At 33.2% G+C, this 24,225-nt stretch overlaps 1 protein-coding gene across 1 annotated transcript in view; it reads right to left on the bottom strand.

The window, feature by feature from the left end:
• Nucleotides 1–21,527, bottom strand: part of LOC129810036 (mushroom body large-type Kenyon cell-specific protein 1) — a 143,570-nt gene extending 122,043 nt beyond the window's left edge. Inside the window, exon 1 of the mRNA XM_055860266.1 lies at nt 20,208–21,527. The gene's annotated coding sequence lies outside the window, so the exon portion shown is untranslated. The remainder of the gene's footprint in view (nt 1–20,207) is intronic.
• Nucleotides 21,528–24,225: the final 2,698 nt, after the last annotated feature.

The raw sequence follows: 24,225 nt of genomic DNA, 5'->3' as shown, positions 1-24,225 counted from the left end.
AACCAAAATCCAGAGCTCCAAAATACTGAAAGCCAAAATCCAGAAAAGCCATTATTTCGAACGAGTCCAAATCTCGAGTAGCCAAAATCCTGAACTTCAAAATCCTAAAAGCCGAAATCCTTAAAGCCAAAATCCCGAATATGTTCAAATCCCAAAATGCCGAAATCAAAAGCTCCAAAATCCTGAAAGCCAAAGTCCCATAATCCAAAATCTCGAAAAGCCAAAATCGCGAATAAGTTTAAATCCCAAAAAGCCAAAATCCAGAGCTTTAAAATCCTAAAGGCCAAAATCCTGAAAGCCAAAATTTCGAAAACCAAAATCCCGAAAGCCAAAATCCCGAAGGCCAAAAATTCCGAAAACCAAAAAAATCCCGAAAGCCAAAATCCAGAAAAGCCATAATTTCGAACGAGTCCAAATCTCGAAAAAACCAAAATCCCGAACTTTAAAAACCTAAGAAGCCGAAATCCTTAAAGTCAAAATCCCGAATATGTTCAAATCCCAAAATGCCGAAATCAAAAGCTCCAAAATCCTGAAACCCAAAATCCCGTAAGCCAAAATCCCGAAAAGCCAAAATCGCGAATAAGTTTAAATCCCAAAAAGTCAAAATCCAGAGCTTTAAATTCCTAAAGGCCAAAATCCTGAAAGCCAAAATTTCGAAAACCAAAATCCCGAAAGCCAAAATCCCGAAGGCCAAAAATTCCGAAAACCAAAAAAATCCCGAAAGTAGAAATCCCGAAAGCCAAAATCCCGAAAGACAAAATTCTGAATGGGTCGAAATCTTAAAAAGATGTTTATTCTAATAATCTTTTTCTTATGGATTTCATTCGCTTTTCCTATCACATTTCTCCATGATATCACTGTCTCATAAAGATGAATTTCAAAAATTTTCAAGAAGTTTTGATATTTTCTGATTTAATAATCATAAAAACTGATTTTGAATTTCAAGAAAACACTCCTGAAAATATTAGCTTCATATTAGCTTCATTCGATTTAAACGGAGGTTCGATTAATTGAAAAATCGATTTCGAAGTTGCTCGTAAAGAATTTCAGTTATTCTAAGCTTATCTTGGCTTATCACTGGTTTATGGTTGATTTTCAGTCAGTGAAAAGTGTCTTGTCCTGGAAGGGTTAGAGATTGTACGTGTACAGTTTGGAAATTCACAATCGAAACAGTCTGTTTTGGTTTTAAAATTTTCGAATTTAGGACCTTAAAATTAAAGGTTTTAATTTTGCAGTCCATGAAATATCAATCTGGTTGGTATGATATAAGATAATCATTTGAAATTATTAGGTTCGGACTTCAGAAAATGGACATCGAAACCATAAACTGGTTCACAGCGGATGATAATCGAAAAAATAACGTTAAACCGTAAAGTAATTATGAAGATCAAAATGTTGAGAGGTACTAAACAATTTAATGATCATTTTCTTCTTAAATTTAATACACTCTAATTTTATAACTAATATGAGACCTTTTAGTATCAACGTTGCATTCCGTAAACTCGTTTTTGCGGAAAATATGAAGTTCTCGAAGCCACAGTGTGTGCGAAGCTTGAAAGCCTTCCCCTATTGTGTCTTTCCTAAGTTTCAATATTAATATTGTTATTTATTTATCATTTTATTTATATATTTTGATGGCTTAATTTTTGTAGTGCCCTGAATGATCAGATAAAACTTGAAAATATATTTTAGCATAAATCAAGTTATCATTCTGGAAACAATACTATAAGCAGCAAATAATATTCGCATCTGTTTCTTTATCAAAGGTATGATTAAATTTTGAATTATAATAAGTATTGTATGATCTATTTACGAAAGTGTTCAATCTAAAAGCTTGATTGTTCTGTATTTCCCATTCTTCTTTGTGTTTTTATTATTATTTTTATGGTATAATATTTCCTGTCTAAGAAGCTCAATTTTGAAGGAAAAAAAAATCTGACATACAACGTTCTTTTGATTGGAAGGATTGGGAAAACTAATTTTCTTTAGAAAGTTTCTTTGGTACTTCCTATGAGTGCTTGAGATATTTTTTTCACTCTCGTCTTATAACAATTTTATTTAAATTAGACCGAAGATATTTTTACCGTCGGTGAATGTGAAAAGCACGAGATTTTTTTTTCTGCACTTCATCCCGTCTTGCCTGAAGATGACACCTCAGAAATTGGAGGAGCTGAAATGTTTTCAACATGAGACATTTTTTCCATGATTCAAGCGATCATTGTTTAATTTTCCGGTGTGATATACGCGGAAAGAAAAATTTATAGAATATGAGAAATTGTCTGAAAAATAACACTTGGCTTTTTTTTTAGTGGATTTTTTTTGCCTCTATTTTTTTTTATGTAGATTATTATTTTTCGCGGATGTTGATGTAAAGTGCATTTAAACGAAATTCAATAAAAATTCCACAGTGAAGCTCCTGCTTCGGCAATGAATTTAATTAGTGTTCATGCATTTTCAAATTTACAATATTTGCTGAATTCCCTGTATGCAAATTCACTATAGATGTTTTTGCATGATAAATTGAGCTTTTTTTTTCAAGCTATTATTTTTTGCCTTTTAACCGTCAGATTCAAGGCGAAGCTGTGACTCAGAGAGCGCAGAGGAATAAGATGGGAATGTTGGGGTAGAACGTGGAAATTTTCCATATGCGGTGGAAAGAAATTGGGGAAGAGAGCTTTGGGGGAGGGTGGTTAAATGAGAGAGGGTGGGTGGCATGCAAATTTTTGGACTACGACAATCAATGGTAGAGTCAGAAGGCTGATCGTAGTAGAAACATGAGCATTATCATTAATGACACTGTCATGACCATCGAGCCAAAAGTCTCCTATATTGGTCATATTGTCCCGATGGCCTGGAGCACTGGAGTGCTAGTTCTCCGGGCAGCGATGGCGACAATGACGCGAAAAATAAACTTGGGGAGAAGCATTGGAGTCGCGCACATGGAAGAGAGATGCCTCCATTAGTGGAGAGGAAAAAGAATGTGGTATGCTATATTTTTACGTATAAAGTTAGGGACGGGAAGGGGGGGTCTTTGGGGGGATGAGACTGCGCTGGTGATGTGCAGTTACAGAATTCTGGATTTAAGCATCATCGACCCTACAGGGCCACCCCTGGCACAGCTCCCCCACAGCCTCAAACCCCCATCGTCAATGTCGCCTGTAGTTGTCGTTGCTTCCAGCTTTCACCCTCGCATCCCCCCAGACCGAACCAGGGCGAGTGCAGTGGCGTTATTGGTGGTGTTGGGTGTCAGGGTGGTTTTCCAATTAAAAAAGCGGATTGTGTAATTTTTCAAGAGACCCGGGCACACTGGAGGTGTTCCGTTTTACTCAGTACCACCCGATGGCAACCCCATTCTGAACAGGGCTTGTATATACTTGTGTGGAGGAAAAGGTTCCAACGATGGTGGTGAAGACGGAAACCCAGAGTATACGATATATGTTCGCATATTTTCATCCCTCTACTTTTCGTCTATGTGCACAACGGAGTGACAAGAAAAGTTTTTCAGATAGATAAAAAAAAAATAAGAGAGAATGGAATTGAGAATTAGGGTAGGGGGACAGAGCTTTCCGATAAAATGACTGCAATATGCATAAATAGAAATATTCCCATGTCATATAGGGTTTAATATTATATAACAGTTGAGTTGTTAAACTTATCATGAGACATCATATCCATATACAGGATTTCAAAATATATCTCGATATATTTGCTATATAAGTGCCAATTCTGGATTTGTGGCTTCGTTTTTATACGGTTTTCTTTTAACGCTGTTTTGAATCTCTTCTAAAAGACAAAAAAAACGAATGATCACAAATACTTTACGGTGTGAAGGGGGGATAGGAGAGTAGGGATTTATTGTTTTCTTTGAAATAGAAATACTGAACTAATTCATTAGGACTGCAAAATTTTCTAAATAGAAATTAGAATTTACTCTTTTCGAATTTCGAATTAAATATTGAATACTTAAAAAAATGCAGTGCGTGCTTTCTTATTCGGATAATTGGGAGTCAAAATGACAGATGTCGAGATGTCCGTTTCATTATTCGGATTTTTTTTTAAATTTTGCAACGTCTCGAAAATAAATATTAATAATAAAAGTTTTTTAAAATCTTCTTGTAGGATTAGAATGAAAATAAAAAAAAAGTTTCTTAACTATTTTGCTTTTTGAATCTATCACTGTTCTGAGAAAGATCGTTAAGCTGTAAATTTTTAAAGTGACAGAAGAAAAAAAACAACAAATAAGTAGCAAACAATTAAACTTGGTCAGTAAAAAAAATTAAAATTTGATCCTAATTAATCCTAATTAATAGAAGCCATTATGGCCTCTACACACTAGTAGAAATTTCTTTAAAAAATGCCTTTTTAAAGAAAATTTTCCCTATTCTTGTAGGCAGAAACGTCAGAATTTTTTTAAAAAAAGGCAATTTTTTACGAAAATTCTCTCTAGTGTGTAGACACCATAAAGGACGAGAGGGTCAAAAATTGGAGATCAGCCTTCCAATCTTCTACCAGTAGGGAAATTCTGTATCAGTATGACAAATATAACAAATTTAAAGTTTGTAAAGGGGTAAATTCGACACAACTAACCAAAAATCCGTTTCATATCAGTTACTAAAAGCTTCATAGAGCATATTGCAATGGCTATACAATCACCACTGGGATTTAATGCCGTCCTACTCCCGAATTTATCATGGAAATTTCTCATATGACATTATCATACTGTTAGAGAATTCCCCTCCAGGAATAAGAAATTCCAAATTTTCACATAAAAAATTAAACTATTAGAAAATCAGGAGTTGTCTTATAAATTATGAGTAATTTTTAATTTTTAGAAATATGAAATGGAAGACTAAAAACATATTGATCACTTTACATAAGTAATAAACATTCAAACTTTGGATTATTAAAAATGTGCACTTGTATTATTTGGGATTGTGAGCGTTGTTAGTATTTTATTTTCCTTTTTTTTTTGAAAAAAAAAAAAGAATTATGGAACAACATTCGATAGGGAAAACCGAGCTTTCTCCCTGTGAATTAAGGGGTTACATAAGACTAAAAGAACAATATTTTGTCTATTTTTTTTTTCAACTCAATAATAAATTTATTTAATTCAAGCTTTTAATATAAAAGTTACAATAGATAGCTAGCTATATTTTCTGAAATATTTTTTTAAAAATTTTAAAAATTCAGTTGTTGGGATCTGATTTTCAGAGATCTTTTTTGATAAAACTTACATAGCAGTAGTAACGATTACTAAAAGTAAGTTCATCAGAAGTTAAAAAAAAACAAAATATTTCCAGTTAGCTGATAAGTTAACCCCGTTCATGGTCGATGAATTTTTGAAAACAAAATGTATTTTTGGGAAAACTTTAAACAAAGAATTAGAATTAGAATTGTATTTCATATGTATGACATTTGTCTTGTAAAATGATTTGTTACAAAGAATATAAAAAAATCTTTCGTCTAAATACCAGTTTAACATATTTGCTAACAGGAAATATTTGTTTTTTTTTTAAATTTCGGATGAAGCGTCTCTGAGAGTAATCGTGACTACCGCGAACTAAATTTTTTGAAAAAGTTCTCTGAAAATCACACCTCTACGGCTGGATTTTTAATACATATTTTTAAACAAATAATCTCAGAAAATATAGTTCAAATGTTGTATTTTTAAGTGCTTAACCGTGCTATCACACTAGGATTTTTTCAATTTGTAAATTCAATTCAATTTTTAGATGAAATGTTCCTATGCGTTATTTTGCATTAAAAATAATTTGAATTGATAGATTTGCGCTTATTTATTGATATAAACTAATACTTGGCCCACCAAAACATATTTAAACATGCTAAAATATCATAAATGTGGTTGCTCAATTAAATTTGAATTCAGCAAATTAAAATGCTAAAATTGGTCATTAATTTCAATTTTATTGCAATTAAACAAGTATCATTTTGAACCAAATTGTTCTTATTAAATTTATTTACTCGTAATTAATTACTATTATTTGTGGCCAAAAAATAAGATAAGTACAGTTATTTAGTGATAAACTTGTACGCAAGTGAAGCATCAGTATCTGGAGTAATTTGCTAAGTTCCTCCAAAGCCATTATTGTGCCAAGAAATCTCCTGTTTATATGACTTCACACAGATTTTCAACAAGATGTATGAGAGTCCCTTCATCAGCCTTTTCCCTACAAATCTTTAATTTGGCTTTGGGGATCTTTCTGAATAACAGATAAGTGACTTATAAGACATTTTAAGTACTATAACACATTTTCCGGAGTCATTCACAATCAAAAATCTCGCAGCAATATTTAAAATTGAGCAAATTTCTTGCAAAATGTGTCGTGGCTGTGAGAATTTTCAAGTAAATTCTAGAAATCTTATAATGCTCAATTGGCTCAATTGAATTTAAATTTAAGTTGTGAAAATCCTAGTATGATAGCACCTAAAGTATAGAAAGGTGGGGTAACTGGATCGTTATTCTAAATCCATAGAATTATTCACTGTTTCATTCAGAAACATAATATAAAAAAAATTATCAAAAATATTTTAAAAAAATATAAAATAATGATAATACTGAAATAAGTCTCAGCATGCACTAACTAACAACATGCACTAACTCAAAATCAGTAATGACTTTTAGAATTAAGATAATTTAAAAATTTAAAAAAAATGATAAATCGAAGCGTAAAAGAAATAGAACGTCTTGTTGATGAACTATGAATATCTATTATTGGTTGCAGGTTGGAGAATTACCCTAATGTTCCTTTAATTTTGAATTCTAACTTAAAATTTTTGCAAAAGAATTTGCGTGATAACAAATTAGAGAAGTTAATTTAGGGTAAGGTGGGGTAATTTGGAATCATGTCTAATTTGAAACTTTGAGATTTCCTATCAGTTGATGGCAAAAGGGAAAAAAGAACGAAGAATTGCTCTCGAATGTAAAGTCTTTTAGGTGAAAGTGCCTAAGCTTCGTATGATCACAAGCTTCGTAATGACTAATTTTTTTTTCTATGTTTCTCAATAAATGTGACACATCGCGGAACGTGTCCAGTTTTTAAAATATATTGCAGAGTTGCGTTAATTTAGAAACATAGGAAAAATTTATTCATTACGAAGCTTGGTATCTTACGAAGCATGGAGACTTTCCCCTATTTCTTAATGGTTTTCTTTTTCTCTTTTCTTCTTTTATTATCTGAACCCTTGTCTGAAACAGTAAGTATATCATAAAATTACAAAATGGCCATGGTTCCGAATCACTACATCTTACCCTATATGGCTAAACTTTAGCTCTGAAGCCCGTATAAATTTTTGGTATCCAAGGGTTAAGTTTAAGAAATTTTAAAAATATTTTGATTGTGCTTTCTTCTGTCTTGTATTATGTTATACAATACCAGATAGTTTTAGTTTTGCAAACATATGGTCGATGGAACACCTCTTCGACAGGGAATCCCTATTGGCAATTTTGTCAAAATGTTGAAATTTATTTAATGTATCTAATAAAATGTAAGTAATATAGCGTATATATATATATAGTAATGTTATAAAATAGGGTGTCAAAAGTCCTGACACGAGTTCTTAAAGTGTCAATAAGTATTCCTTTCACCCTATATTGAACATATTACAGAGAGTGATAAATAATTTATTTAAGTCTTCTGCTTCATTCATTTTAAGTCCCTAAAATATTCTTTCAAAACCAAAAGTTGTTATGTAATGTCATTAGAGTTCGAGTAAAATTAACTTTACAATCGAGAAATACTAAAACTTAAACTAGTTGTGGTGTAACAAATTTGCTAAAAATACGAATAAGCAATGTATCCACATTAAATAATTTTACAACATTTTCCTGACTTCTTCCACAAAGTAATTAAGCTGAATATCTTCTTATGAATTATATTTAAAATGAATCATTTAACTTTCAATAGCACAAAATATGTATTCCTTTTCCATGCAATTAATCATCGTTAATTGTAAGATGGTTTTCTTTCATATTTTCTACTGAAATAATTACACAATACTTGTCAGTCTTTTTGCCATATTTTCAGCTGAAACTAAATAAATAAATTAGAAATTTATTTTCATTAAAATATCTAGACAAGAAAAAAGGAGCACTGTCATGGCATAAAGAGGGAGATGGATTTTTGTGTTGAAGCAGAAATTACAGGAGCGTGTTGAAAATTAAAAATATGTTACCAAGCTTCTGCTTTACTTTCTGTGAAATACAACGCCATGACCCACCCTAGCAATTTTCTTCATGAATTTTTTATCAGTGTTTCTTTTTTTTTTTAGTACAGGGTGTCACTGAGATTTATTTCGTGTGTGAATTTCATTTCCAGATATCTTCAATATTGCATGAACATATTCGGACGGAGATTCGTCTTGAAGGACAAAAAAAAGGTGGCATATATCATGCACATAGTATTTTCTCAAATAGCCTGTCATGTGAAGTTTTTAGTGCGAAGTCCCCGTGCACACACCTTGCTCAATTATTGATCGTGAATTTTTTGGCGCGGCTCCGGTCGTTGCTATGTCAGGTTATATATGGTTGTGAAGTTAATACATAGTAAACGGCACGGATGCATTTTGGGTTACACTTCCGGAAATGTGTGCCGTATACATAAGGCTTGTGTCTTTTTCTCAGAAATCGCAACTTGTATACTCAGAGATTATCATTTGTATTAATTGCATTTCTTGAATTCAAATAAAAATACCTATAATTATGATGTTCAATTTTAAGGGCGGTACTTCTGCCAGATAGTGACAATCAACAATAAGAAAAATAATACAGAGAGCTTTCAAATAATACGCAACTTAATATCATAAAATAGAAATATACTCTTGAACTTATCACTTTCTTTCGAAGTGTTTGCAAAATATATTTATGGTTTGTATAAACAAACCATATATTGCATTCGATGATATCATTCAAATATTTTATAAACTAACAAAAAAAATTATGCGAGTTTATAGAAAAATAGTAATGGGTCTGGTTACAAAAAGAAAGAGGTAATATCCAAATATTATTATTTCTCAATTTCTGAGTTATAGAAAAACCTCATCTGTTAAAAATTTAGTTATGTTGATTTTGTTCAGGGATGTAAATAAATGAAATATTAGTAAAGACCTTCAAGCACTCATCTTGAATATCTTAATTATTTTTCCCTATTCATATTTTTTGCGAGAGCGAAATGGTTTAACAGGGGGTCCAGGGACTATGCACTGCACATTTTCGGGACCGAAAAAAACCATGCAAAATGACATTATGGGGAAGTGGGGGGCATCTTTCAATTAGGGCAGCTTTAAAATAGAAAAGAAGGCTCTCTTTATGCTCCAGGATGATGGCTTGGAGACCGAGCCGAAAGCTTTGGAAAAAGTTTCCGTTTTCCAAAAGTGACTTCATTTCCCCGACGAATTCCGATTCCCCTTTACTAAATTTTCATAAATTTCCCAGTTTTAATTGCCTTACTAATTAAATACATTAATTTTTCTTAGAAAAAAAAAATGAAATTAAAGTTGTTTTTGAAAAATAGATTTTTATCAGTAAAAACCAAAATTTTTACAAAAACGCATTTCATTTGCCTAATTGACCTCTAAAATTATCGTAGGGGAAAGTGGGATAGCTTTGAAATTAGGTTTTTTTCTCCTATTTTTAAATGGAATTGAGCCTTATCATGATGCAATTGAGATTCGCAATTGGTTTGCTGAACTAAATTATGTCATGATAATTTAATTTATTTAAAAATATGAGAAAAAAGCTCAATTTCAAAACTGCGGCATTTTAAAGGTGCTCCACTTCCCCTAGGTAGGTTGAAAATATTTTTATACTGTCTTTTTTGTAAAAATTATACTCATCAATATTCCAAATTAAATACTAATCAAATTTAACTTTTGTACGCCAAACTCAATTTATTTACTGCTAATTTACACAATGCGTCTTTTTCAAAGAATATAATTTTAGAAAAAGCGACTTGCGGTTAAGTTTTAAAAAATATCACATGAATTAAAGACTAATACTCTTGAGAAAATAATAATTTATTTAATAATTGATTTATATCCAAAAAATTTTTTTTAATTAATTAAATTAATTATTTTTTTTAGTTTAATTGATAACAGAAATTTTCAAAAATGTATTTTTTTAAATTAAAAAATAATACTTCTTAAATAAAAAAAATACAATTTTGCGATAATTCTAGTGCGACTGGTATCTTTCTTCAAATGTTTTTTTATTCGTTTTTTTTTTCAAAATTGCTTTTTCAGCTACACTCTGGTGATAAAAAAAACTACTTAATGAATCGAGTTGCTCAAAAAAATATTAAATTTAGTTTAATTCTGTTTTTTCATGAAGTAAAAATAGATAGAACAGGTGGAGTCTAAATGAGCTGGAGCTACATTAATCACGCTATTTTTTCGTAAATAAATTTAGACAACGAAACAATTATGGATCTAAATTAAATTATGGGTTGGTTCAGCTTCTTTCAGAAATATGCGATAGAAGTAAGGTTTTCAATGTAGTTACAGCTTAATATACCCCTACCTCTCTAGATATTCTATAATACTAATTAAGTGAGCAATACTTGGGCTAAAGTCGATTTTCCACTCTTTGAATCCTTGAAAAATCATAAAGAAAATATTAATATTTAATTTTTTTACGTCATATTGAATGTCAATTTATTTTGGAACTGCTCGATCTGCAGATAGTCTTCTTCTTAATCACCGTAGCAAATAGACTGTAAATTCTGCACCGGTAGTATCATTTGTAAATGCATATCAAAAATGTGTTTTTTTCTATTTCTACACTACTGTTTTAAAAATACTTTTTAAAATGCTATTTAAGTTGGCGATAAATATTTATTATTAAGTCTTAACTTTAAGTTTTATGGAAAAAATATGAAAAAAAATTGTCTTCTGAACCACATCCCTTAAGAACTTAATTTTACCAAAATAAGTCCATGAAATAAAATAAACCCGCTTCAAGGCCTAAATTTCAAACATTTAAATTTCAATACTTTTATAAAATTTATTACTCCCTCTGTCCTAAAAAAGTCGTGCTTTTGGGAAAAATTTTCGGGTTAAGAAATGACTTTTAGAAATTCTTTTGTTATTGGTAAAAATCTTAACCCTCTAACGGGTAAGACCGCCTCCAGGCGGTCTTCACAAAAATCACATTTACAGCGACAATAAAGGTTTTATTTATTTAAAAGTACTATAGTGTCCTCGGTAATAGTCTTACTAACATCTTTTGAAAGTTTGAACTCATTTTGACTCTTCGTTTTGTTGCTATTCCCAGTTTTGTGTGACAGGTCAGAGAAAAAGCAACAAAAAATATTAGTGCAAAAAAACTCCGATCGAAAAATACCGATTTAAAGTTATCTGACTAAAATAAATTTATTTTTTACTGAAAGATATGTCATTCTACTTTGTATATTTTACTTAAAAAATTTGAAAAAACTAAAAATGTGAATTTTAGAAGCAAAAAGAGTTTCAAAAAAAATTTATATTTTCTCACCTAGCGCCTAAACTAAAAGAGATAATGAAGAATGGACGGTTTTTTCGACTTTATTGGATCATAATTATCCTAGAAAACATTGTTTTAGAACTTTTTTCGCATATTAAAGAAAACAGCGTTAGAGGGTTAAATATATTTATCCATCAGGCAGATGCAGAACATTAAATATTTACCTTAGGACATCCCTTATTCTTAATGATTTTATTCGACAAAACAAATTTTTCCGGGATAATTCTTTTCCAAAGAATTGCTTTGCACAAATCAGTTTTTTCAATGTGTTATAAATGTATTTGACCCATTATAATATTATATTTTAATAGCTGATTCAATGGCTCAAATTTTCAGAAAAAGTTATGAATGAAATCCTTGAGTAACATAGAGAAAAATCTGAATTGTTCGCAGCTTGATTCGTCAGAAGGTAGCGCGCATTCCCCTACACCTTTTTTGGGACAGAGGGAGTATTAATTGTTCACAATTTGTAAACGCATAATAAAAACGAATAATAAAAATGAATTAAAGATCAAAATCAACAAATTCTTAACCCAAATTTCAATTTTAAATGTCTTCTTAAATAAATTTTCTTGAATTACTTTAAGAGTATTTCATAAATTGCAATGAATGATATCATAAGAAAATTGACGCAAGATTGACCTAAAAAAATGTGTCAAGGAAAAGTTTCAAATAATAAAAGTAAGCCTAAAAGCCTCTTTAGTCTCTGAAAACATTCTTTTGATCTGTGTGAACATGAACAACAATTCAATTCTTTTTGTTAAATAAATTTGTCTGCAGAGTCGTTCTTAAAGTTTAAATTATTCCTTCAGTATAAGCTGAAATTTATATAGAACAAATTCTTTAATTTGCATTTTTTTTAAATTATCCTTTCGATAAAAAATTGTTCGATAAGTATACCAATATTATTAATCAATATTATTATAGTACCTGACAATATTATTAAAAAAAATAAATATTTGATATCCTAAGAAGGGAAATAGATGCCTTTTAGAACCAAGACTGTAATAAGTCTTTTAATACACATTTAAAAAACTTCTTTCTAATGGGAATTTTGTATTAAAATTCCGGTAGAAGCTTTTCGGTTTCTTAACGTGCGTTCAAATGTGTTATTTGCATTTAAGAATAATTTAATATTTAGAGTTTAATACAAGTTTAATTAAGGAAAGGTAAATTTGGCTTGCAAAAATTTCTTTAACAGGTTTAACCTTTTAAGAACACATTTGAAAAAATAATCGAGTAAAACTTACTCGAATCGATGTTGAATTAACTCTTTTTCGTTGTGATTCTCGATTAACTATATTTTAGAATTGATTTTACTTCGATTTAGGTGTAGTATTCGGAAGAGTTGTTTTAACTTTTTTTCCTAAAATTTACATGACAAAAGATAACTCAAGTAAATAAACTCTTTTTAAGACTGAAAATAACTCGTTTTAAGAGTTAAAATAACTCGTTTCAAGAGTTAATAAATCGTTTTTAAAGTTAAAATAATTTTTTCATGTTTTGTAATTTTATATTTTTTAATTTTATAATTTTCTTTATTAATATTTTCTTGACCTCAAGTTCCCTATGTTCCGAGCGAAATATCATGTATAATGCACGCACATGTCTTCATTAAACACTGTTAGGCATATTTCTAGTTGATGTTCTCTATGAACTTTGTCACACGAAAATCTTCTTGACTGAAGTATATTCTTAAAACAAAAACACTTAAGCATATACTTCAGTCTAGATGAAATTTTACGTCGAAAAAGAGTAATAATTACATCGATATCCAACGAATTAATTCAACTCGCACGAAGAGTTGTTTCACCCCTATTTACTAAAATTTACAACGAATAAGACTAACAATGACATCGATATTCGTAAAGTTAATTCAACTCTACTATAAAGTTGTTTTAACTTTTTAGGTTTTTTCTTAGTGAACTATTGGATCACTGGTAACCCAAATAAAGCAATTTTTTACTACATCTATCTAAAGTAATGTCTTTCTTTAAATTCTTTGAACAATCAAAAAATAATTAATTTTTGGCCCTCTCGTTCTTAAAGGATTAAATTGTTGTAAAGCATAAATGTTTTGCCATCAAATGGGTAATATTCTGGATATTAAATGATTCAAAGACACAAATCATTAATTTGAACGCTCATTAGCGACAATTAATGTGAATCACATTAATATTTTAATGTGTGATAACACCGTTATTCTAAGAAATAAAAATAATGCAATTCTTGAAATCTTTCTTGCGAGAAGGCATATTTCTTCAATGGCATGTTATGATACATTATTACTTTTATTATGTAAAAATTCCATACATTTCAACAGAAATACAAAGTTGCATCTGAATGTATCATTTTGTCCAGAAAGATCACAGATTATTGAATATTCTCTTAAGATTTATTAATATTGTATCACATTAATTGAGTTACATAGCTTTAATGGAAAAGAATAAGACATAAACGGTCAAATTTCAACTCACGAAATGTATTTTAAAATGCCAAAAGATGTTCTATTTATGTGCACTTCCGCGTGTTTATATCCACAAGAAATGGTCATGAATGTGCAAGAAATTATGGTAATTTAGATTTTTTAATTAAAAATGATTGTGGTGGCGTCCTGAGATTACAATTTTAAAAAACTGATTTATTTCACCGGGTTTCACTGCATCCAACAAAAGGCATCAGATATGCACGAATTAATCTTCAAACTAAATACTATTTTTCTCTTTAATTAAAAATACTAAAAGTTTAATTTAGAACCATAAAATTTATACTGTAAGATTCCCTCGTGCGTATGCATGTGTGCAATTGTTAAGTACAGCAAAGTGCAAAATTTGATGATATCCACGGTGCTTATTTCTCGCAAATGGCGCACTTGTAAAATAAAATTGAAAAAAAAAACGATGCAATATTTGTGATGTTTTAGTATTTGAAAATTGAGGTAATGGTATGTGCAAAAACTTGCCGCGAAATTAAAGTTATATCCACATCATCTACTTGAAAATCTTCCTTACCACTGATTCTTACGTATTGTGTATTTACTGTTAGGTGCAATTTTTCATTTACCGTTTGCTTTTCATTGAGATAAGCTCGTTTCACTCAAAAGTTGAGAAAATAGTCACGAAAAAAATTGCCGCGATATCTAAATGCACTAAATTCAGCGCGAGGGCTTAGAGCGGACAAAAGAGTCGCATGTGACGTTAAGTATCTTCAAATTATTCATTTCGTGCATTTCAATTTAACAATGCACTCAGAAAAAAAATCCAGGCTAAAAATTTATTGTTTATACAAAATATTTTTTACTCCAAAAAAAATTCATTGCTTCAAGTTTATGTTCGTTGCCAAATAATTTATTGACCTCGTAAGATAAATTTCTTTATATATTTGTTTATTGCTCCAACTCTGAAGAGATAGCTATATGCATAATATGTAAAAATTTGGTCATATGGATCCTTGTTCTTTTTTTTTAACTATTCTTAGTTCAAGTTACCTTCTTTAACAATTTCTACATTTGTTGTGGATCTGAATGGTGAACAGTAGAAAATAATTTACTTAAAAGAACTACACACATAATTTCTATACTGCCAGATCTTCTTCTCTCTCACACTGAGAAAAAAACGTGGGTTCGATTAACTTTTTTTCCTCATAACTTTAACATTTTTAGGTGTAAAAATATATCAACATTTTTTAATGTTAATTTTACACTTTTCAAGGGTAAAATTAACATGAAAAAGGGTAACTTTAACCCCTAATACACCTAAAAAAGGTAATATTTACACCGATTTCGGATCAATATTGCAGGGTAAAATAAACATTTCCGGAACATAACAAACAATACATTACATAACTATTCAAGTTTGAAAAAAAGCAAAAATGATATTTTTGTCCATTAAATAAGTGAGTGTAATCGACTCATTTCAATCTTGTACCAGCTGCATTCTTTACTAAAAATTTTCTAGCAGTGATATTTTCGCTATCGACAGCTGTTTGATTGAAAACATATATTGTTTTTTACTTGTGAAAAAAAGCATTTTAAATCCAAAGGTTTAATTAAAAGTGAATTAGCGAAAAGGCGACCCAGTTAGTGCATGCTGACTTATTTCAGTATTATAATTATTTTATAAATTTTCTTTATTATTTTTGATAATTTTTTTTTATATTTATGTTTCTGTATGAAACAGTGAATAATTCTATGGATTTAGAAGAAGTAAAAAAAATCATCAGTTCAAAAACAAACGTTTAACCCTTTAACGACGAGACACTTTTCACTGACTGAAAATCAACAATAAAAATTAAACTAGGAAACATAATCAATGATAAGTCTTACATCTAACCTTGGAAAATCCAACAGAATCTGATTCGGTGTATTTTTTACCTCTATAAGCGATAGGGACAAAAATAGCTCAAAAATTTAAGTAATTTTTCTGACAATACCAATGAACAGTATTTTTCGCTTTAATGAAAAATATTACGTATGACTATTGTAGTTTTTATTGCCAAAAAGGTTTTGCTTAAAAAAAATGGAAATATAAAAAATAAATAAAATCAGTTATGAATTTGAGAATTTAAAAATTCGCTATTTTTGAGCTTAAATATTTACTATATAGCAAATAGCTAGAGAGTTGCAAAAAATATTCTGGATTCCTTCAACCTTCTACTTTACAATTATGTACAAACATATGAAAAAAAATAACTTTAGGTAGTCAGGAAAAAATATTTTCTTTATGGGACACCGGTGTTCCAATCGTCCTTAAATGGTTAAGTAACACTCTTCGGTAAACGATCCAGTTACTCCACATTACTATATTACTTAAGTAAAGTTTCAACTTACGTAGAGACAGTACCGCTCATTTTCAAATTACCTTCGCATTATAGTGAAATATATTTAAATTACTCCAGTGCGATTTTGTAAAGATATTTCTTATGTGATTGAGAAACAGACTTAATGTTTCGATTGAGAAAATTATTATGATTTATAACTGTTGAATTTTTAACTTATTTTTCGCTACCATGACATGTACCGTCTCAGATTCTGATATAAATAATTAATTATTATATTACTATAATTTAGCATAGCATATCAATTGCAAAGCTAAATTTCATCTTGATAAGACTCAATTTCATTTAAAAATAAGCCAAAAAATCCCAATTTCAAAGCTACTATGAATCTTTTTCTAAGGATTAGCATTTTTTGGGTAATGACCAACGCACAATAACTTTTGTTTGTAAACATGTTTTCAAAATTTCCCATGAGAATGAGCGAGATGACTAGATCTAGATCTCACTCCCTCTTAATGAAATGTCAAAAACATGTTTACTAAACAAAAGTTATTGTGCGTTGGCTATAAATCACTAATTTTTATATTTTTTTAAGGTTTTGCAACATTTCGTACCATTACCTCCATGTTTTTTCACCCAAGACATTTCTAAAAGTACCCAAAACCATTAAAAGTGAAGTTTTGTATTTTTGCCACTAGCACTTATGTCGCTTATCACTTGACCTCATGATGAGTCTGATCCCCCATATTTTGAGCTGATCCCTGAGTGTATTGACACCAATCCTCATTTTTCGAGCTGATCCCTGAGCCGAGCCCCGTGTCTATTTTTGGTTTTAGAAAGGTTTTAGTTAAGTGATACGATCAGTCTATTCGTATTAAATCTTTTCTGAACCATTTAAAAAGGCAATCTAAGAATTTTCCACGCGTGCCAACTGCGTTTCGGGTAGTTTTCGAGAAGTTTCCATGTCTGCCAACTTTGTACGCTATCGTTCGCCGGTGTTTTTCTTTGACATATGTAACGCTACTGTTAACGTTCTGAACTGCGGGAATGGCAAAAAAATATAGCAATTGTTTTATTTTGCCTCTCGCATTTTCCCTCTGCGTACAAAGTTGGCAGCAATACAATCGCTCGAAAACTGACCGAATCACAGTTGGTACGCATAAAAATTTGCTCGAATGACCATTTATACGATTCAGAAAACAATTAATACGAACAGTAATATCTTACTCATCGTATTACTCCACTAGAGTGTACTCTTTCTAACACACGTGATTTTCCACTTGAAACTTTGCTTTCTACATACCTCTCTTTCCGGCTTTTCTTAACATTAATATTAATCTTATACGGCAGGGGTGTGCAAGAACCGTTTGAAACCGAATAAACGTCAAAACAAGTTTATTCAAGTAGCGTTTTGACCATTGACATACAAGTTTCATTTGACGTTTGTTCGGTTTCAAACGATTCTTGCACACCTCTGTTATACGGGAAACTGGGGCAACACCAAACACGGGGTACCACCAAACACTAATTTTTATTTCTTAACTACTTGGACTATCTCAACCATTTCTTCAGTAGACAAGCCTCCCTACAGTGCCTATAAATTCCTATAGGTCTTGTCCTTAGAAGTCGAATGGCTGATTAAAAAATCGCAGTGTTTGGTGGTACCCCGTGTTTGGTAGTGCCCCAGTTTCCCCTATGTGACACCACGGTCAGAATATTTCTAACATGATGATCTAAAATGGCTTTGAGCTCGGATTGCTTACATAGTAGACCGAACGTTCTACCATTTTGAAGAAGCAAGGAACAATTAGCGAATTGCTCGAATTTATCCCCAATTCGAGTATTCGGCGAATTTTCCTTCGATATGACTTTTCTTTTGTATTGAAGAAAGAAATGCTGCGTAGTACGTGTCATTTCGCGAGGAGCACCTCGTCCAACGAGAAGTGAATTCGTGGTGTCTCGTGATAATAAATTATCAAAAAAAATTCCATTCATGGACACAAAAATTAGGACACAGTTGCGGTTAATTATTTTAAATTGCACTGGGTGGCGATACTTTAAATTCCGCCAGATGATAAGTCAATGCATTGAAGTGACTTTTTTTGGGGTTACAGACGGTTGATCTGTTTTCATGGTTGTCCAGAAAAGCCCACCGAAAAAAAGCAAAAAAAAGAAAACAAAAAGTGCGACACAAAGGCGACCTCAGGCTTTGTTGTTGCTTCTGCCGTGAATCCACGAGGGGAATATTGTGCGGATGATTTGGCAATGTGATCGAAAATGTGCACCCAGTGTTTTTAGATATTGTTTGGCAGAAGCACAATTAACACCATTCTGATGGCTTTTAATTGCATTAATTCCCGCTCTTGTCTCACTCTCTGCATTTTCGCGAAGTCGCAAAGAAGACGGCTACAGCGGCTACCACGGTGTATGCATGCGTACATGTAGCTGTATTGTGTTTTATGTGTGTGTTGTAAGACAAGTTGCCGTGGATGGCGCTTGTGGTGGTAAGGAGCTTTTTCACGGAGAGGAAAAGTGTGGTATATACGTGCACAAAATGCAGTTGCAGTCACGTGTATGTGAGGTTGTATTGGTTGCGTAAGATTTTCATTCGTTTGGTGGGATCCAAGTGTACGTACATGTAAAATTGTTATAAAAAGTGTGTTTTTTTTTCGCGTTTCGTTTAGCTATTTTACGATAGAAAATTAAGTATAATATTTTAGGCAGCCATTTTGTTTTACTTAGCTCAATCAAGGACGTTTACTTTAGTGAACCACACTGCATAAATTATTTCTTGTTTGGATAAAATAATCGAAATATTCTTTGTTTCAGTGTATTTGAATATTATTGCCATTTGTTGTTTTTTTTTTAATGAAAAATTTTCTTTCAATCACACTCAATGGCAAATCGGGTGGCAGTGTGATGTTTTTTTTTCTGGAAGATCACTTTTAGTTGACTTTTTCTCCCTCTTGTGGCATCAGCCTCACAGCGACATCGGTCGAATGTCGAAAGAATTGAACGAAGCTATACACTGTCCTTGTGCTGGCTTGCAGTTGAGCGTCTTGCTAAAATATTTCGTCTTTTAAATATTATTTTCACGAGCTTCAAAATTGACTCGACAATGCACAATCGACAGCGACAATGTACATGTAGATGTTTAAAATTATGCATGCGAAAGAGAGCTTGTACATTTTCAAGGCTGATCATTTTTTTTTATTCGTTCAGTTGAAATTCTTTGAGTGACCATGGCATGACAATGGGGAGTTCTTTCCAATAGTCCATCTCAATTGGACCTTTGACAATTTTCCCCAACAACAGCAAAAAAAAAATACGGTAGCCCTTCGAGTCAGAACTTTTCACCGTATGACGCTAGAAATATCATATTGATTGTTTTACTAATTCATTTGCACAAGTATCATTTGGGTAGGGGTTATCCATGTAAGAGGAAATAGTACAAAATAGTGAAAAAAAGTACACCTCCCCAATGTGGCGTTTCTAAAAATGGAAGCCATTTTGCTTTCCAAATTGAAATGTTGTCATCAAACCGCTCCTCACGAAGTTTCGCTAATTTTTCTCACAATTTCCAATCCATTGTTCCCTCCAAATTCGGTTGATGTGACGTTTTGGAGGCACTTTTCGTGAAAACTTATCGGAAGGGTGGTTTTGCGGTGGTATTTCGCAATATTCCAAAAGTAGATTAAACCATGAGTAGCATCGACGCAACTGTGGCTTATATTTGGCGATGAAAACGCAAAGTGCGAGTCTAAAATCGACATATCTCGCGTTCGCACCTATCCCACCAAACCCACCCCTTTCCCCCCTAACACATGCCAATAAATCAGAAGTGGGATTTGCTGGCACTTGACAAAAAATTTTTTTTTGGCATTGGACAAAACAAAAGGTAAATGAAAACAATTACCTCTGTGGCCTGTTCACTGGTTCACGGTGAAGAACTTTTGGGCTAAAAATATAACTTGAGAGATACAAATGTTTTGTCGTCACAATACGCAATACTCTTTTTTTTTGTATTTTTGTCACAATCCACTCTCGCCAATGAAAACCTCAACACTGAATTTTCTTTTTTTTTTTTGTTTTTACTTTGGGGTTTTTTTTGCTAGTGTCACAACTCAAAAACAAAGTTTTCACACAAAGGCACTACTTTTTGTTCACAAAGTTCAGTAGTTTCTTTTCATTTAGTTTTTGCTGCTTAAAACTCTCACAATGCGAATTTTTGAACGAACTTTTTTTTATATGCACACTCTTATCACTTCCGGATAGTTTTTTTTTGTGTTGTTGCTATGGATAAAAGTGCATTTTAAATCCGATGAGGGTTTTATCGGAGAGGTCTCCTTGGGTTGCAAAATGTTCATCAACTGGTTTTTGATTAAAAAGAAAAAAACAATTAAAAAGAAAACAGAATAGAAACTAACTTCACTGATATATTTTATTAAAAAAGAAAAAACTGGAATTGTCGAAAAAAAGAGTTTCGAGCACAGTTCCTAATGCATTTCGATTGATATTGTAATGCAAATTTAAGTTGACGACAGTTACACTATATTGCGGCAATGATTGCAAACGACGGCGACGGCAGGCGATTGGTATGATAGCGTCTTTCAGCTATATTGCGAGAAAATGCGTTTGGATTTCCCCCTTGAAGATGCCGTGGCAGAGTACACGAAAAATAAAAATCCGTTTTAATCCGAAACTTCACTGCACATTGGTTGTTTGGGCAAAAAGTTGGGATTTTTCGCAAAAATTCCTCACAAATAGCACATCACACGACATTTTTAGTGGTTTGGGTTGGACTGAGGCGAAGATATGGTGGAAGATGAGTGGAAAAACCGACGCCACATGTAAAAAATATTGGGATTTATGTATTTTAGTTCTTCACAATTTTAGAGCGACTCAGTAACTAAAAGTATTATATACATTACATATAACGAGAAGCGAGTGTAACCTTCATTGCCCACGTCCCAAGTCCCACCTCAGCACCATGACCTACGAATTGGTCCGCGAGCAATGCAGCCGCGTTGCATGCTATGCCCACAACACAATCGCAAAAAAACATATTCGTATAGTGTAACGTTGCGCGAAAAGGGGTAGGTGATCATGTATAGGTTATGAGTGAAGAGCGCGAATGCAGCGCCAAAATGCACTTCTTACGCATACACGGTTAGGAAAAATCGCGTAAGTACACCAATACTGACGATGGGGCACCCGAAACGCTGCGCCGCGCATCGTGGGGCCACGCGTGTGAATGAAATAGACTTAAGTATTTGCACAATGCACCCGCGACAGACGACATGGGCTTACTTTTGTGTGAAGAGTACAGCCATTGATGCCACAAATGGTGGTGGCTTTTCCTCCATCCCGCTACCCCGTCAATGAATTTGAATGCAATTTTTCAAGGAGTTGCAGCACCAACACATCCAAAACCCCTGACTAAATTGGGTGAATTGGCTACATTTGACTGTTTTGGGGAAGTGTGGTGGTGCAGCTAGTTAATTTTCTCAGCTACAAAGCCTCCAATTGGTGGACTTTTCTCCATCAAAAACATCAAATTTTCCCTAAATTTCCCAAAATTTATTTAAAAAAAAACCCAAAATCCCAACTTCTCCACATGACTCCCACAGATTAATCCCCCGACACTCCACGGAAGCCTCCAACGACATTTCCGTCACAACCAATCTTTTTTTGATCGCCTCAAAACCACAAATATTGAAGATTACAATAGTTTTATTGCGCGAAATCCAGCAAATAATAATATTTGAGTAACTTTCTAAAATGTGCAAATAGGCAATGGAGTTGCGCGATAGGTGCATTTGAGGATTGTATAAAAAAAATCAGCCAGTTTGGAATTTATTTGCGAATTAGCTAAAAAATTTATTGCACACTTGTTGCATCCTACTCCGGATTTTTCGCCAGATAAATATAACCCCCATTCAATTCACACCAATTGGCCATTGAGAAAATTGAGCCCAGCCTCGGGCGACATACCACGAAAAAGTCATCACAAGGTACCCTGAACACTATGTTACTTTACAAATAAAAATGGTATTAGGTTCATCCGGGAATGAAAAATATTATGGGGTAACTATGCCGTTCATGATTCACTCGAGTGCCGATCTGTCAATTTCTTCTAAAAATTCTGCCAATCTGCCGATTTGCCGATCTTATGCCAATTTGCCGATTTCTGACCAACTTGTTGTCCTGGGCCCTGGGAAATCTAATTATCCACTTCCCAAGCCTCAGAACACGGAGCCCGATGTTCACCTTTCCATGGTTCTTCCAAGACTGACTTCTCTCTCTCGATGAATACCCTGTTGCGGTACCGTTCTAGAGAGGGGAAGTGACTCACGACTTTCAAATTACGACCGTTATAATCTTGATAAAGGAATGTACTTCTACAAACTTGTGCCGATCTGTCAATTTCTTATCAAATTAGACAGTACTGATCTGCCGAATTTTAGTCCAGATCGCCATTATTTTGCCGATCGCCGCACGCTCAGGGTTCACTCTAGAGTTATTTATTCACCCCTTGAAAACTTTTTAACCTTTATGACTTATATGTCGCTACAACCAATTGTTGATCTTGACCTGACTCAAGAACTGTCGCAACTGGAGCCTGTTACGCGCCACTGGTTTTCGATTCCGCATCTTTACTGTGTTGGCGTCCTAGTCCATGCCGTTGGGCCATCGTGAAGCGCCCCAATTCATTCCGGGACTCCCAGAACACGAAATGTCTTGCCCAGAAACGGGACACGTCAATGGCAAGCGGACTTGCCGACATGAAATCTTCTGCTCCACAAAGGGTAGGGACAACGGACAAACAAACAAATGGGAGGTGGTTTGGATCGCCCCACAGTCACAAAGGACGTCACAATTGTAGAAACCCCATCGCTGCCTGTTCTCTCTCGAACGCGCTATGCCGCTTCTCAAACGATTGAGAGACTTCCATGTCTTCCAGTCTTGGTCACCACCAGGAAGAAGGCCTTCCCTTAGTTCGACAAAATCTGGTAGAAAGACTTCCTTCCACAGATTAAGTCTGGCCTCCTCTGCAGATTGGAGATCCCCTTAAGAGAGGCACTTACGACTCACACTGGTGATGGTCCTCTGTGCGAGGTCCTCGCACACACGATGTGCACTGGCGAAGCTCTCGTGACGAAGTAACTACACCACTTGTGTCGCTACTTGTCACCTTCATATTCTTAGCGGCTCTCTGGAAGGAACCATTATTGTTCGAATATAACGGACATTGCCACAGTGAGATTGTAGAAAACGACCCTACTTTACTATGTTGGTGGGAAAACGTCTACAATGGGAAACTAGGTAGGTCTCCAAGGGTAAAGTCTGTCCTTTAAGACTTTTCTAGCAGGGTCGGCCTCATCCTTGCTAACCAGATGACTAGCCCAGCGGAGCCTATTGAGCTTTGTGTGCTTAACCACAGTTACGCCACCAAGAATCGCAAAAAAAATTAATTAATTAAGTTGGCAGGTATGGAGACTATCCGAAAACTGCTCGAAAATGGAAATTCGCTCGAATTGCTTATCAGATGGTCGGACAAGTAATTTATCAAGTGTCCCATCCACAGTATCCCTCTAACGTACTTTCCGTGTGGTCTCTATGATCAGTTCCATACCCGATATCTTGGACAGTCCTTGTGAGGGACGTCGGTGGCTTTCCTGAATACAGTCATACTTAACACAAATATCACAAAGAACAGCTTCTTTGCTTGTCGATTATATCCCTCAATGTTTATAAAAATGATGGTCAGAGCTGGATCTGAAAACAACCTTTTTTTGTATTGAGTTGATTGCGTGAACACATTATCGCTAAGAGTAGCAGGGTTACACATTTGTTGCGATTTGAGGAACAGATGGGTTCTTTCGAAGACACTTAATTTTTTGTTCATTGCCTCGTGGTGGAAGGATTAGTTA

This window comes from Phlebotomus papatasi, chromosome 1 (genome assembly GCF_024763615.1).
Source record: "Phlebotomus papatasi isolate M1 chromosome 1, Ppap_2.1, whole genome shotgun sequence".
Classification (NCBI taxonomy): Eukaryota; Metazoa; Arthropoda; class Insecta; order Diptera; family Psychodidae; genus Phlebotomus; species Phlebotomus papatasi.
Note: the sequence above shows the minus strand (reverse complement) of the source record. Positions and strands in the feature narration are given on the sequence as shown.